This window comes from Pinus tabuliformis, chromosome Q (genome assembly GCF_031772625.1).
Source record: "Pinus tabuliformis cultivar Carrire ecotype Pingquan chromosome Q, CPIR1, whole genome shotgun sequence".
NCBI lineage: Eukaryota > Viridiplantae > Streptophyta > Pinopsida > Pinales > Pinaceae > Pinus > Pinus tabuliformis.
Genome location: NC_142296.1, coordinates 808193415 through 808209703, shown reverse-complemented (window position 1 = coordinate 808209703; position 16289 = coordinate 808193415).

The window sequence follows — 16289 nt, the reverse complement described above, 5'->3', positions numbered from 1 at the left end:
AGGCTGGAATTTTGTTATTGCAAAGAATTGTTGTTGGTTTGAGACTGGAATCATTGGGTGCTTAATGCTTTGAAGGGAGATGAAGATAGGAATTCCATTCTGCTGGGAAGGAGATGCTGGATTGGAGCCCTCTGGGTTGTATCTCTTCCTGAACCTTGTTATTTATCAATAAAGCTATCTTGGTTTTCTCCTATATACTGATGTATCTTTGATGTATGATTGCATTAGTGTATTTGATTTACTTCTAATCCTGAATCATTTATGAATGTGAATATCTACCTTTGTGTTGTGTTCTTCTCTTGTCGCAAGTAGCTGTTCTCTTGTGATCTCGTAGGAATCAAGTAGCTGCTCTCTTGGGCGAGCGAGGAGGCAAGTAGCTGTGAACACCCAAAGAGAAGAGGATCTGGATCGAGGGACAAACGGAAGACACCGGTAAGTCTATTGATCTCTCTTCTTTCCCATTTCATAAAGGAATAAACCAGAATAGCTGTATCCATTTGTTGCTAAGGCACTGTCACACCTTAGGTGGATAGGATCGTCCTTCATAGGCATTTTTCCCCACAACAAATTGGAGACTCCACTGGGGAATGTTTGTTTTAGTCATTTTATTTGTGTTTACATCATTGTTTGCTTCATAGACTCAACAGCAACAATCGAACTGCTTCTGCAAAGTAGACAGTTGCTGCCTTGATCCTTCACTGGATTTTGTCTATGATCTGAACAATGGACTCACAAATGACTTGATGATCCTTTGTGATAGATCTTAGTACCCTCTAAAAGCATCCCTTTGATTATACCTTGCTTTTGTTTCTGATTTGGCCTGAAACTGTTGATTTTTGAGCAATTTGTGACCCAGAACCCAGGGGAAATGAGAGTTTCTCCTTCAGCGCAGACACTGTGAAGGTAGTCTGCATTTCAACGCAGGTCCCGTGAAGGCTACTTGCGCTGAATGTCAACTCCACAGTGTTGAGGTTGCGCTGAACCAGTTTGGCCTTGTGCAGCTGGGGTTCTCTGCTCTCTGTTGCCCTGTTTTGATCTCTGTTTTTTGCAGCCTTTAACCAGCATAGGTACCAGTCTGATAACTACTTTTCTTTGCTTAGATTCTGCCTCCTTTTGTACAAAAAGACTGTGAGTGTTTTTATGTGTTTTTACGTCATTTACAGTCTTCCTTTGCATGAGTGAAATAATCATCCTGTAGCCCTTGATTCAGATCTGTTGATTTCGATCTTAGGAGAGAGTTCATTGGCTGTTTGCAGTTGATTATACATTTGCTTTTGCTTATTGGTTTGAGTTTGTCTCTTTTAAGTGTCGAAACAAGTATTCATTTCGAAGGTCGCAAATTGATTGTAATCTCTTCTACCCTTGTTGATTTCGAAAAAGTAAACTTGTTTGCATCTGTCAGTTAAAAGCAAATTCAAAGTTGTACAAAAAGCTTTCTTTGTAGGCATCAATACTAAGAAAGCGGAAAACAAACACCTGCATTGTGCATTTGCATTTTGATAAGTTTTCATGCTTGATTTAGGAAGAGTGCATTAGAGTGTGCTGATTTCTCTTTGAGAAAAGATGGTGTCTTTATTTTCCCTTAGTAGCTAGGATTTTCAAAGTTGAAAAGATTATAAAGCTTGCTTATCATCTTACACTGCATTTAGGAATTGTACCATACATCTCGTGGTGATCCTGAAAGGCAAACTTCTAAAAAGATCAACTTAAAATAAACTGAATGAACCTAACAACGCTTTGCAACATAATGCACAACATAGAGGTCTAGGCTAGAGACGTGTTCCGGCGTCGTTAAGCCTAGTGACTATCGATCTTGTGGAAGGTGGGTGATTCCTCCTGAGGGACGATAGTGCTAGTACGGATTGTGCTCCCACGTACCGTCACGTATATATTGGGAGACCCCTATAGGCATATATCCTTTATCCTTAGGAAGCCGTGTCGACCGCCCTACTGATCGCAATGCAGTGAACACAGCATTCACGAAGATCGACCGCCTGTACCTTAAAAAGTATCTGCGGTTTTGCGAAAAGTTTGGCACACCCTCTGCCTAAAACTCCAGAGCAGTTTCTTTTGGCCTTTTTCAGACTCTATAACAGAAAAAGTCCAACCGAGCATTTGTCACTTCGGGCTCGTTAAAACATCGAAGGAGACTAGAGTCATCTTTAGCTTTTTCTCGACTCTTTAAAAGTGAAAAAGCAAGTTGTGTCTAAAGCGTCGTTAACAATTTATTTTAAACAGAACAATCACCCTTTATTCCCGCATTGATCTTTAGGTTGAAAAGATGGAGCACACCAACCAAGGAATTCCCCTTGGTGGAAATCCTAGTCCCTTCTCCTCTTGGGGAGATGTTGGTGCGCCCCACATGGCCACTTTGTCACTTCCAGGATTGACAATTGGCCTACTAGTCTGGCTCTTTTCAACCAATGTCGTTCAGAATACCACCATTCCTGAACAGTCGAGTCAACAGTTAGACCAGACAAGAGTTACCCACCAACCTTCAACTTCATCTTCCTCTCCTCCTTCCTCTTCGCTTGACGGAACTGGTAAATCAAAAAACCGAGTTCCTAAGGAGAAGAAGGAGAAGAAGAAGAAAGAGAAGAAGAAGAAGGATCCAAAGGCAACTGGGGGAAAACAAGTGTCGTCTGACAAAAATCCACACACAGCACTTGCAAGGCCTAAATCACCAGGCGTCATATGCAAGGGAGACCACTTCCACCAAGATTGTCCCTGTATCCCTCGGATACTAAGAGACTGGTCCCCCCGTTTGCACAATTCGGTAGCATCGACCTCTGATAGCCATGTTGACTGCTCACTGTCAACTAGCGGAAGTGAAGCCCCAGGACAGAGTGGGAAAGCTAGATTTCCCTGCAAACTGTGTGAAGGCGATCACGCCATCCACCGTTGTCCCTTCTTAGACGAGGCAAAAAGAGTTCTGGAAGATCGCCCAATTTTACGAGCGCAACTTCCTCCCGGATACCAAAGACTCCTGCCAAGTCCTTCGCTAGTTGAGAACCCGGCTGACCCGCCCAGGTGGTCAGCCGAAGCACCTGTCATTGAAGATGAACCGTCTGAATCCACACCTGACGAAAGTCTAAAGGTTGAAACGGCAGTTGACCTGGTTTTGCCTTCAGAGGCTCTATCTTCGAATGACACCATCACAGAGGAGAATAAAGACGACACCGTCCAAATTCTCTTCATCAGCACTGACTCTGATGATCAAGGGGGAAATGCCACCATTCCTTTATCGCAGGAATGAAGTTCATCAGAGTGCTATCCGGCCGTATACTCGGTCCCACCACCAAGCAACCTGGTTGTGTCCTTCGACTGGAACCACCTAGGCAGACCCCGCTTGCCAGCTAGCATACCATTCAAAATTATTGTTCAAATATACAGAATGGTAATGGCTGGCACAGTTATTGATGAAGGGGCATCTGTGAGTATCCTTTCCTCTATTGCTTGGAAAGCACTTGGTTCGCCAGCGCTTTTGCCTGAAATGAGAAATCTATCGGGCTTTGATAAAGGAACCAGTCGACCTTTAGGGATCCTCCCCAATGTGCCCATAACATTGAAAGGGAAGACCATTCAAATGAACGTGATGGTCATTCAAGGACCCTTGGATTATAACCTACTCCTTGGACGAGACTATATATATTGCATGGGAGCCATCGTCTCATCACTCTTTAGAGTAATGTGTTTTCCGCATGAAGGAAGAATGGTCAAGCTCGTGGACCAACTTTCATTCCCCGGATCACGCATCACAAATAGTCATATACCATCCCTAAATGGTCTATTCACGCAAGAAGTGTCTCAACCCACGGTCCGTCCTCCTGATGAGCGCGAGTAATCCGGGAGGATATGACTGGAACCCAGGGGGCATGCGTCCTGGCCTGCTTCGGCAGGGAAACTTTGGGTATAGGGTAGGTTTCCGTGGGAGAATATGACTAGTCCATACCCCGTCCGTAGAGGAAGAGGGGTTGTTCTAGAATAAGATTCTTTTGTCAAAGTTATGTGAGTCGGCGGTCGTCGTCGCTCACCGATGGTAGACATCGCCGAAGAAGTGTTTTATTCGTAGCCGCGAACGAAACAATCTTTGGGTAACCTGAAAGAGGTAAGCCTCTCTCGTTAAAACAAATGTTTTGACGGAAAAGAAGTAGAGGTAACCTTGAAACTCTGTCTTATGCCTGGGGGCATGCAAACCTTTTGGAGTGTAAGCAAGGGGCGGCTATTTATTTTTTAAATTTTTAGGACCTCTAACCCTTTAAACTCGTAGGATTAGTCGTTTCCGAACTTGCATAACGAAAGGATCCGGGGCAAAGCTTCATGAGATGAAGCTCCATAAAAAATAGAATCTCAATGAGACACTCTTATCATATGACTGGTATAAAACGAGCAGTTTTAGAATAAAGTTCATGCTCGTTAAAAAATAAACGCAAGATCCGAGCCGTTTTAGCGCATAGTTCATGCTCGTTAAAAAATAAACATAAGATTGAGCAATGTTTTTCCGCATTCAAGCTCGTTAAAAAATGAACGATCTTCTGGTAAATAACCACTGTGAATGTAACCTTATCAGCCATTAAAGCCTTGGTCGTGTTTGCACTGTCACCTCCACTTTTCATTTGGCTGATCGTTCACCTCCATATGATTGTTTACCCATTTTGAGGAACAGCTGCGAAGAGTGATTGCACCTAGCCATCCTTGTGACACTGCCGTGATTGGAAAATTCCAACCTATACCTGGAATCAGCTGCTAACCCTATTTATCACTCGTTCCTCAAAAGACGAGTCCTCTTTAAGCTCTTTTCAACTGACTCGTAAAATATGAAAAGATTGCCGAGTTTTGGCCTTCCAGCTCATTAAAGCGACGGGAAGTGCTATCCTTCCTCTAGATTTTAATCTTTTTGGACCTGAGGGATTATTGCACAAAACGATCGAGCGCTTGTTTTGTTCGGCTCGTTAAAACTATCGAAAAATCATCCCTTCTGTATTGTTTTATACTTTTTCGGACTTAAGGGATTAGATGACGAAAAAGGACTATTGGAGTTAACTTTACGTACCTTTTCAGACTCTCTAAAAATGAAAAGGACTGAGTTATCCTTGTCGTTAGACTCGTTAAAATCACTAAATAGCGACAAACTTGTCTTTAGACGAGAACGAGTTTCACTATCGCTAGGCTCGTTAAAACATAGCGATGGGCTTGCCGAAGGGCAGGTTATAGAACAAGCATATGTTATCCTCCTCAAGCTTGACAAAAATAAAGAGGTACTGGTCAGCAATGACTGGGGAAAAATTAGGAGAAAATCAAGAAAACTTTGATGGTAGCAGGTCGCTCTTGAACATGACACTTTTCCTCCGTACCACAATCGGGTTGGGTTGTTTCATTCACTGGTCGCATCACCATGGTCTCGCCATACCATCCATACTTGGGGTAATGCTACCGATCCATCGCATCAGTGTCTCCATATGTTCAAGAGAAGTCGTTCAGAAAGAGTCAACCGGGTCCCATCCACTGCCATACATTATCCTTCATCCATTCATGACCGCCACCCTGAATCATATGTCACAGATCGTTTTCACCTCCATCAAAATCATTAGCTCCGTTCCGTGTCACTGATGTGGGATTCATTAAGGCCCTCCTTTGACGGATCGCTTCTTTTCGACATCAGCTCATTATCCAAGAAGTTGATCTAGGAACAACCCCTTCAGTACTTTGAAGCTTGCATGCCTTAATGGCAAGTTTCTCACTTCCGGCGACAGGTATACATCAATGACCTTCGACCAGAAGATTTTGAGTGGTGTTCAACACCAAGTCCTTTATTCACACCACGTGAATTGTACTGCAGTACCTTGAGGGTCATTATCATTATCGGTGATTCCTCTCATGCTTGTTAACAGTTTACCTCATTGACCGGTAATCAAGCGATGTCTTTCCATGTTCGACTTCAGCGCAATTCTCACATGGATCGACTTGTACTTAGATTGAAGATCGAACGAGTTTGAAGACCCCGGATCTAGTTTCATCCATCCGGGCTGCGATATATATTCAGGAAAGATAAAGACATTTTTCATGTACATCATTGCAGCAGATGATCATCCTACTCAAAGGATGATAATTTCACCAAAATTATCAGTCTACCATCAGACGATTGTCTGTGCTATGTACAAAAATGAATTTATAAAGTTGAGCATGGGAATGCCCGCCTCAGCTAGATCATGAAAGCAGTATGAATCATAATGTATTGTATTGTATCTTATTACAGGTCTCCTCCCAGCAAATGGATGAACTTCGGACCCTCTTGGATAAAGCATTTCACCCGATAAACAGCCTCATACTTTAGGGGGCAACTGTTATAGACATTTTTGTGCCTTGCAGCACTAAGCATGAAATGTCAATAATCTAAGGGATCCAAAGTCCCTAAACATGTTGTTCCTACCCCTAGAGGAACAAGGCTAACAAACCACAGCAATTCACAAAAGTTCTCCACCTGAAACTGCTAAAAAAAAAGTCAATTCAGGATTATGTCAACTGCTCCACTGACCATCTGCGCTGAATGTCAACTGCTACATTGGCTACCTGCGTTGAATGTCAACTCCAACACTGGCTACCTGCGCTGAGCGAGATTGGACATGTGGAAGACTCATTCCTCAAGGTGTCAATGCCCAGGAATCTTCCAAAATGACACTTGCCTCAGGGAATTCGAATGGTGATGAGTAAGAGGTTCCAAATCTCCAAGTGGAAGCAAGAACCTCCAAGTGGACTCAAGAACTAATAGAGGGAGAGGACACTAGTCAGATCTCAAGCTGACTCATCCTCTCTCCAAAACATCTATATATGGATCTCTCCTCCATGAGATCTAGAGGCTGGAATTTTGTTATTGCAAATAATTATTGTTGGCTTGAGACTGGAATCGTTGGGTGCTTAATGCTTTGAAGGGAAGTGAAGATAGGAATTCCATTCTGCTGGGAAGGAGATGCTGGATTGGAGCCCTCTGGGTTGTATCTCTTCCTGAATCTTGTTATTTATCAATAAAGCTATCTTGGTTTTCTCCTATATACCGATGTATCTTTGATGTATGATTGCATTAGTGTATTTGATTTACTTCTAATCATGAATCATTTATGAATGTGAATATCTACCTTTGTGTTGTGTTCTTCTCTTGTCGCAAGTAGCTGTTCTCTTATGATCTCGTAGGAATCAAGTAGCTGCTCTCTTGGGCGAGCGAGGAGGAAAGTAGCTGTGAACACCCAAAGAGAAGAGGAACTGGATCGAGGGACAAACGGAAGACACCGGTAAGTCTATTGATCTCTATTCTTTCCCATTTCATAAAGGAATAAACCAGAATAGCTGTATCCATTTGTTGCTAAGGCATTGTCACACCTTAGGTGGATAGGATCGTCCTGCATAGGCATTTTTCCCCACAACAAGGAGCCTCATGATGATGAAGTAAGTATTGATACTTGTGTTTCATTTGGGCATTTGGAAGATGGACCATGTGCAGGGAAGGGAAAAGCCAGTTTGCCAAGGCAAGAGGACATCTCACCATGGATGACTATGATGGAACCTTGTATGGAAGAACAAGGATTGTCAGTTTTTGGAAAGCTTTTTGGGGTTACTTGTGACCTTATGATGAAAGGTGCAAGTACCCGGGACAAGGGTGGAACTTGATGATCGTTGTGGAAGAATGAGTCATGCTTTAGCCACATGAATTGGCTAAGTGCCCGGCATGACTCATGGACAGGTTGAGGAGGGCACACACTTGTGATGTTTTGGGTGGACTTGTCATGGCCGAGACCAAGAGAAAGTCTTGATGGACACTTTGGTGGAGGAGCTATGATGAAGAGACTCATGACATGATGATGAGATGGTTGGGTGACCGAGTTCACTAAACCGAAAGTTGAAGACTTGGATGGGATAGCCAGATGTTGTGATGTGTCTACTTGGTTGGACTACATGGGCAACTTAGTCATGGACATCAGGTTGGAGACTTGAAGATATGGAGCATGGTAGACCTATGCAAGGACATTGTGTGGAAGCACTTGTAGAGATGTCAAGGGACATCCAAAGAGGAGTACTAGGGCAGGAATGTTATGCAGGAGGACTTGCTAGTGTGACATCGGGACTTGAGGATGGCACATTGCAGATGATGAAGAGGACTTCATCGACCTGAATGGGGCACATCAAGAGTTGATAAGATTGGAGACTTGAGGATGGCACATTGCAGATGATGAAGAGGACTTCATGGAACTGAATGGGGCACATCAAGAGTTGATAAGATTGAAGACTTGGATGGACTTGTGAGCAGCTATTGAGCATTCCTACTACATGGGGATGGGTTATGGAGCTCATGAGGACATGAGATTGTTGTGACTTTTAGGGACTTCATGTATGGAGGACTTAAAGATCTAATACATTGAGGAGATGAGGTCAAGTGACTTTGATGCAGTATGGGATGCATAATTTCAAAGTGCATGTATGGGCATGGCTTGGAAGAGTGACTTGATGTAGAGGATCGATAAGGGGCACTTTGAAGTGATGAAGTTACAATGATGATGATGATGCTTTGGTGATACACTTGAGCATGGGTTGAGCCGAGACTCAACGACTTTATATACATGGGAGCTGATTTGATCAAGGATCATGGGTAGCACATGGATAGATGAGACAAGTGCATACTTGTTTCTATGGAGACTTGAGGATGGCACATTGCAGATGATGGAGAGGACTCCATGGACCTGAATGGGGCACATCGAGAGTCAGTTTGATGAGATGATCTCTTCATATGGAGGAGACACACACATGGACAACATGTTGCAGATGAGATGGATGGAGTTTCCACGGACCTGAGCATGGATTATGGAAATACATACTTTGGTATGGTGAGCTTGGTGGCAGTTGGTCACTAGGCCGAGACATGGTGGAGACAGTGGTTCTACATATGTTGCAGTGATGTGGAGGAGTCAACATCATGGATGATGGTATGTTTTCGAGGATGACAATGATTTCAGGTGGAGGAGAATGTAAGGCCTCCAGGTGATTGTGCGACGGGCACCAGGCACGGGCACACGATGGGCGCGCCACAACCGATTGTGCGACAGGTTTGCGACGAGCGGCGGTGGATGTGCGACACAATGCGACGAAACCATGCGACGTTATGGAGCGTGTGGAAAAATGACTAAGTGTCATTCCACACTTGTACGCATGTGTTATAAGGATATGCGAAGGTTTATATGTGTTAAAACGTGGGGCATAAAATATACCCAAGCCGACACCATAAAAATATAACGTGGGGGATTCATGGTATAATTTAAGATGTCGGCCCAAGGTTATATGCCAAGATGTGAAGCGTATAAATAAGAGGTGGCTGCACCTCATTTTATCTATTCAACTTCACACCATTCATATGCACAAGGGGTAAAACAACACATGGGTAAAGAAGACTGCGCATATCTCATGCGCAGCACTTCTAAGGTGCGTTTTGACTTTAAGTGCGGTTTGGGTGAGGCAAGCGTGCCGAGGTGGGAGTTATGTGCAAATAATTGTGAGCAGGATTTGACAAGGTGAAATAGGTGGCTCAGGTGAGGATTCCACTTTGTGCAAAGGTGCACATAATTTGTAAAAGGCTGGTTTATGAAATTATTCTAAGTATTGGCTTGGAGATTGCCAAGCATACTTGTATTGTAATATTAAAGAAGCTGTTATAATATATTGTTGGGCAGACTTTCTGGGAGTTGCCCCTCCCTTTGTACTTGCTTATTGTTGATGTTCTCGGTTTATTGTACATGGTTAATAATTGAGAATGGTCTTCACTAAAGTATAAAGGATAATGCTTTATTCGGTTGCAAAAACATAAACTAAGTATGTTCATGTTGAAGTAGGCGTAGTCCACGAGTGTTAGTATTGTTAAAAAGAAAGCGCTCGGTGGTGCCGCACCTCGCTACAAGCGGTTGGAAGATCACCGCAGGTGTAGGGGCGTGACAGGGTCATTCGGGTGGGTCGTTCAGGCGAGGGCCGTATCGAAAATGCTAAGTTGTGACACGAGGTTGGCTTTGTGCACCTTCGTGCAGCTCGTTTTCCCAGCTCTCCCTTGTCGGTTCGTTTCGGTCATTCGGGCGCCCATGCAAAATCGTTCGGGCAGGTCCTTTGAGAGCACCCGTGTGAACTTGTTTGGGCGGGTCGTTCGGGTGGGTCATTCGGGCAGGTCGTTTGAGGGCGCCCGTGTGAACTCGTTCGGGTGGGTCGTTCGGGTGGGTCGTTCGGGCGGGTCGTTTGAGGGCGCTTGTGTGTACTCGTTCGGGCGGGTCGTTCGGGTGGGTCGTTCGGGCGGGTCGTTTGAGGGCGCCCGTGTGAACTCGTTCGGGTGGGTCGTTCGGGCGAGGGCCGTATCAAAAATGCTAAGTTGTGACCCGAGGTTGGCTTTGTGCACGTTCGTGCAGCTCGTTTGCCCGGCTCTCCCTTGTCGGTTCGTTTCAGTCGTTCGGGCGCCCATGCAAAATCGTTCGGGCGGGTCGTTTGAGGGCGCCCGTGTGAACTCGTTCGGGCGGGTCGTTTGAGGGCGCCCGTGTGAACTCGTTCGGGCGGGTCGTTTGAGGGCGCCCGTGTGAACTCGTTCGGGTGGGTCGTTTGAGGGCGCCCGTGTGAACTCGTTCGGGCGGGTCGTTCGAGCGAGGGCCGTATCAAAAATGCTAAGTTGTGACCCGAGGTTGGCTTTGTGCACGTTCGTGCAGCTCGTTTGCCTGGCTCTCCCTTGTCGGTTCATTTCGGTCGTTCAGGCGCCCATGAAAAATCGTTCGGGCGGGTCGTTTGAGGGTGCCCATGTGAACTCGTTCGGGTGGGTCGTTCGGGCGGGTCGTTTGAGGGCGCCCGTGTGAACTCGTTCGGGCGGGTTGTTTGAGGGTGCCCGTGTGAACTCGTTCGGGCGAGGGCCGTATCAAAAATGCTAAGTTGTGACCCGAGGTTGGCTTTGTGCACCTTCGTGCAACTCGTTTGCCCGGCTCTCCCTTATAGGTTCGTTTCGGTCGTTCGGGCGCCCATGCAAAATCGTTTGGGCGGGTCGTTTGAGGGCGCCCGTGTGAACTCGTTTGGGTGGGTCGTTCGGGCGGCTCGTTGGAGGGCGCCAGTGTGAACTCATTCGGGCGGGTCGTTAGGGCGAGGGCCGTATAAAAAATGCTAAGTTGTGACCCGATGTTGGCTTTGTGCACGTTCGTGCAGCTCATTTGCCCGGCTCTCCCTTGTCTGTTCGTTTCGGTCGTTCGGGCGCCCATGCAAAATCGTTCGGGAGGGTCGTTTGAGGGCGCCGGTGTGAACTCGTTCGTGCGGGTCGTTTGAGGGCGCCCGTGTGAACTCGTTCGGGCGGGTCGTTCGGGTGAGGGCCGTATAAAAAATGGTAAGTTGTGACCCGAGGTTGGCTTTGTGCACGTTCGTGCAGCTCGTTTTCCCGAGTCTCCCTTGTCGGTTCGTTTCGGTCGTTCGGGCGCCCATGCAAAATCGTTCAGGCGGGTTGTTTGAGGGCGCCTGTGTGAACGCGTTCGGGCGGGTCGTTTGAGGGCGCCCGTGTGAGCTCGTCCGGGCGGGTCGTTCGGGCGAGGGTCGTATAAAAAATGCTAAGTTGTGACCCGAGGTTGGCTTTGTGCACGTTCGTGCAGCTTGTTTGCCCGTCTCTCCCTTGTCGGTTAGTTTCGGTCGTTCGGGCGCCCATGCAAAATCGTTCGGGCGGGTTCTTTGAGGGCGCCCGTGTGAACTCGTTCGGGCGGGTCGTTCGAGCAGGTCGTTTGAGGGTGCCCATGTGAACTCGTTCGGGCGGGTCGTTTGAGGGTGCCCATGTGAACTCGTTCGGGTCGTTCGGGCGAGGGCCGTATCAAAAATGCTAAGTTGTGACCCGAGGTTGGTTTTGTGCAGGTTCGTGCAGCTCGTTTGCCTGGCTCTCCCTTGTCGGTTCGTTTCGGTCATTCGGGCGCCCATGCAAAACCGTTCAGGCGGGTCATTTGTGGGCACTCATGTGAACTCGTTCGGGGCGGTCTTTCAGGCGAGGGCGCGCCCGTGCGAACGAGCCCGTATCAAAAATGCTAAGTTGTGACCCGAGGTTGGCTTTGTGCACGTTCGTGCAGCTCGTTTTCCTAGCTCTCCCTTGTTGCTTTGTTTGGGTCGTTTGGGCGGGTCGTTTGAGGGCGCCCGCGTGAACTCGTTCGGCCAGGTCGTTTGGGCGAGGGCGCCCCCGGGCAAACGAGCCCGTATCAAAAATGCTAAGTTGTGACCCAAGGTTGGCTTTGTGCACGCTCGTGCAGCTCGTTTGCCCGGCTCTCCCTTGTCGCTTCGTTTCGGTCGTTCGGGTGGGTCGTTTGAGGGCGCCCGCGTGAACTCGTTCGGGCGGGTCGTTCGGGCGAGGGCGCGCCCGGGCGAACGAGCCCGTATCAAAAATGCTAAGTTGTGACCCAAGGTTGGCTTTGTGCACGTTCGTGCAGCTCTTTTGCCCGGCTCTCCCTTGTCACTTCGTTTCGGTCGTTCGGGCGGGTCGTTTGAGGGCGCCCGTGTGAACTCATTCGTGTGGGTCGTTCGGGCGAGGGCGCGCCCGTATAAAAAATGCTAAGTTGTGACCCGAGGTTGGATTTGTGCACGTTCGTGCAGCTCGTTTGCCCGGCTCTCCCTTGTCGCTTCATTTCGGTCGTTCGGGCGGGTCGTTTGAGGGCGCCCGCGTGAACTCATTCGGGTGGGTCGTTCGGGCGAGGGGCACACCCGGTCTAACGAGCCCGAATAAAAAATGCTAAGTTGTGACCCGAGGTTGGCTTTGTGCATGTTCGTGTAGCTCGTTTTCCCGGCTCTCCCTTGTCGCTTCGTTTCGGTCGTTCAGGCGGGTCGTTTGAGGGTGCCCGTGTGAACTCGTTCGGGCGGGTCGTTCGGGCTAGGGCACGCCCGGGCGAACGAGCCCGTATCAAAAATGGTAAGTTGTGACCCGCGGTTGGCTTTGTCCACGTTCGTGCAGCTCGTTTGCCCGGATCTCCCTTGTGGCTTCGTTTCGGTCATTCGGGCGCCCATGCAAAATCGTTCGGGCGAGTCGTTTGAGGGCGCCCGTGTGAACTCATTCGGGCGGGTCGTTCGGGCGAGGGCGCGCCCGGGCGAACGAGCCCATATCAAAAATGCTAAGTTGTGACCCGAGGTTGGCTTTGTGCACGTTCGTGCAGCTCGTTTTCCCGGCTCTCCCTTGTGGCTTCATTTCGGTCGTTCGGGCGCCCATGCAAATTCGTTCAGGCGAGGGCGCGCACGGGCCAACGAGCCCGTATGAAAAATGCTAAGTTGTGACCCGAGGTTGGCTTTGTGCATGTTCTTGCTGCTCCTTTGCCTAGCTCTCCCTTGCTGCTTCGTTTCGGTCATGCGGGGGCTCATTCAAACTCCAGATGATCCGAGCGACAGGCTTTCTTTCCGTGTGAAAGGTGGGTTGGTAATTGAGTTGTGTTTTTGCGTGTTCCTGAACGATGGCCTTGGGTCGTTTGTAGGGTTGCCAATTTTTATCTTCTCTCCATCCCCACTCGGTAGCGAATGAGCGGTAATGCTGGCCACGCTAGGCCTGGGAGGCATATGTGAACAATTCCCCTTCCGCTCTCCAAGTTCTTGGAGCTGTTTGGGTTGTTGTGGTGTGGCTCTGTGGCTCGTCCTGGTCCCTGCGTGCCCCTCCAGATGATACCAGCGACAGGTTTTCTTTCCGTGTGAAAGGTGGGTTGGTAATCGAGTTGTGTTTTTGGGTTTGCTTGAACGATGGCCTTGGGTCGTTTGTAGGGCGGCCGATTTTCATCTTCTCTCCATCCCCACTCGGTAGCGCATGAGCGGTAATGTTGGCCAGGCTCGGCCTGGGAGGCATATGTGAACAATTCCCCTTCCGCTCTCCAAGTTCTTGGAGCTGTATGGGTTGTTGTGGTGTGGCTCCTTGGCTCGTCCCGGTCCCCGCATGCCCCTCCAGATGATACCAGTGACAGGTTTTATTTCTGTGTGAAAGGTGGGTTGGTAATCGAGTTGTGTTTTCGGTTTTGCCTGAATGATGGCCTTGGGTCGTTTGTAGGGCGACCGATTTTCATCTTCTATCCATCCCCACTCGGTAGCACATGAGCGGTAATGTTGGCCAGGCTCGGCTTGGGAGGCATATGTGAACAATTCCCCTTGTGCTCTCCAAGTTCTTGGAGCTGTATGGGCTGTTGTGGTGTGGCTCCCTGGCTCATCTTGGTCCCTGCATGCCCCTTCAGATGATACCAGCGACAGGTTTCCTTTCCATGTGAAAGGTGGGTTGGTAATTGAGTTGTGTTTTCGTGTTTGCCTGAACGATGGCCTTGGGTCATTTGTAGGGCGGCCGATTTTCATCTTCTCTCCATCCCCACTCGGTAGCGCATGAGCGGTAACGTTGGCTAGGCTCGGCTTGGGAGGCATATGTGAACAATTCCCCTTCCGCTCTCAAAGTTCTTGGAGCTGTATGGGCTATTGTGGTGTGGCTCCCTAGCTCGCCTTGGTCCCCGTGTGCCCCTTCAGATGATACCAACAACAGGTTTCCTTTCCGTGTGAAAGGTGGGTTGGTAATTGAGTTGTGTTTTCGCGTTTGCCTGAACGATGGCCTTGGGTCGTTTGTAGGGCCACCGATTTTCATCTTCTCTCCATCCCCACTCGGTAGCGCATGAGCGGTAATGTTGGCTAGGCTTGGCCTAGGAGGCATATGTGAACAATTCCCCTTCTGCTCTCCAAGTTCTTGGAGCTGGATGGGCTGTTGTGGTGTGGCTCCCTGGCTCGTCCTTGTCCCCCTTGTTCCCCTCCAGATGATACCAGCGACAGGTTTTCTTTCCGTGTGAAAGGTGGGTTGGTAATTGAGTTGTGTTTTCGCGTGTTTCTGAACGATGGCCTTGGGTCGTTTGAAGGGTTTCCGATTTTCATCTTCTCTCCATCCCCACTCGGTAGCGCATGAGCGGTAATGCTGGCCACGCTAGGCCTGGGAGGCATATGTGAACAATTCCCCTTCTGCTCTCCAATTTCTTGGAGCTGTTTGGGCTGTTGTGGTGTGGCTCTGTGGCTCGTCCTAGTCCCCGCGTGCCCCTCCAGATGATACCAGTGACAAGTTTTATTTCTGTGTGAAAGGTGGGTTGGTAATCGAGTTGTGTTTTCGGGTTTGCTTGAATGATGGCTTTGGGTCATTTGTAGGGCGGCCGATTTTCATCTTCTCTCCATCCCCGCTCGGTAGCGCATGAGCGGTAATGTTGGCCAGGCTCGGCCTGGGAGGCATATTGAACAATTCCCCTTCCGCTCTCCAAGTTCTTGGAGCTGTATGGGCTGTTGTGGTGTGTCTCCTTGGCTCGTCCCGGTCCCCGCGTGCCCCTCCAGATGATACCAGCGACAGGTTTTATTTCTGTGTGAAATGTGGGTTGGTAATCGAGTTGTGTTTTCGGGTTTGCCTGAATGATGGCCTTGGGTCGTTTATAGGGCGGCCGATTTTCATCTTCTATCCATCCCCACTCGGTAGCGCATGAGCGGTAATGTTGGCTAGGCTCGGCCTGGGAGGCATATGTGAACAATTCCCCTTCTGCTCTCCAAGTTCTTGGAGCTGTATGGGCTTTTGTGGTGTGGCTCCCTGGCTTGTCCTGGTCCCCTCGTGCCCCTCTCGATGATACCAGCGGTAGGTTTTCTTTCTGTGTGAAAGGTGGGTTGGTGATCGAGTTGTGTTTTCGGGTTTGCCTGAACGATGGCCTTGGGTCATTTGAAGGGCGGCCTATTTTCGTCTTCCCTCCATCCCGCTCGGTAGCACATGAGCGGTAATGTGGGCCATGCTCATCCCCATCCCTCTTTCCCATCCCATTGATAAGAATGTTGAAAGTTTTCTCAGTGCTCCTTTGAGCCTTCGTTGTTGCGGGTCCCAGATGGAAGCCCCAAAACTTCGTCGTTGCCTATGTCGCTATCGTGCCCATCGGTTGTTGTGAATAGAGAATTTTGATTAGGCTGGGTAGCCATTTGTGGCTCCATTGAAATTGGCTCCTCATTATATTGTTCACCTCCTCCCTATTTGGTGTGGTGGGTTTTGCTTTTCGTGTGAAAGGTGGGTTGGTAATTGAGTTGGTTTTTCAGGTTTGCCTCAAGAATGGCCTTGGGTCATTTGTAGGGTGTCTGATTTTCATCTTCTCTCCATACCCACTCGGTAGCGCATGAGCGGTAATGTTGGCCATGCTTGTCCTTGGAGGCATATGTGAACAATTCCACTTCTACTCCAAGTTTTGGGAGTTGTATGGGTTGTTGTGGTGTTGCTCCTTGTGATGGCTAGCCTCTTCATTGTT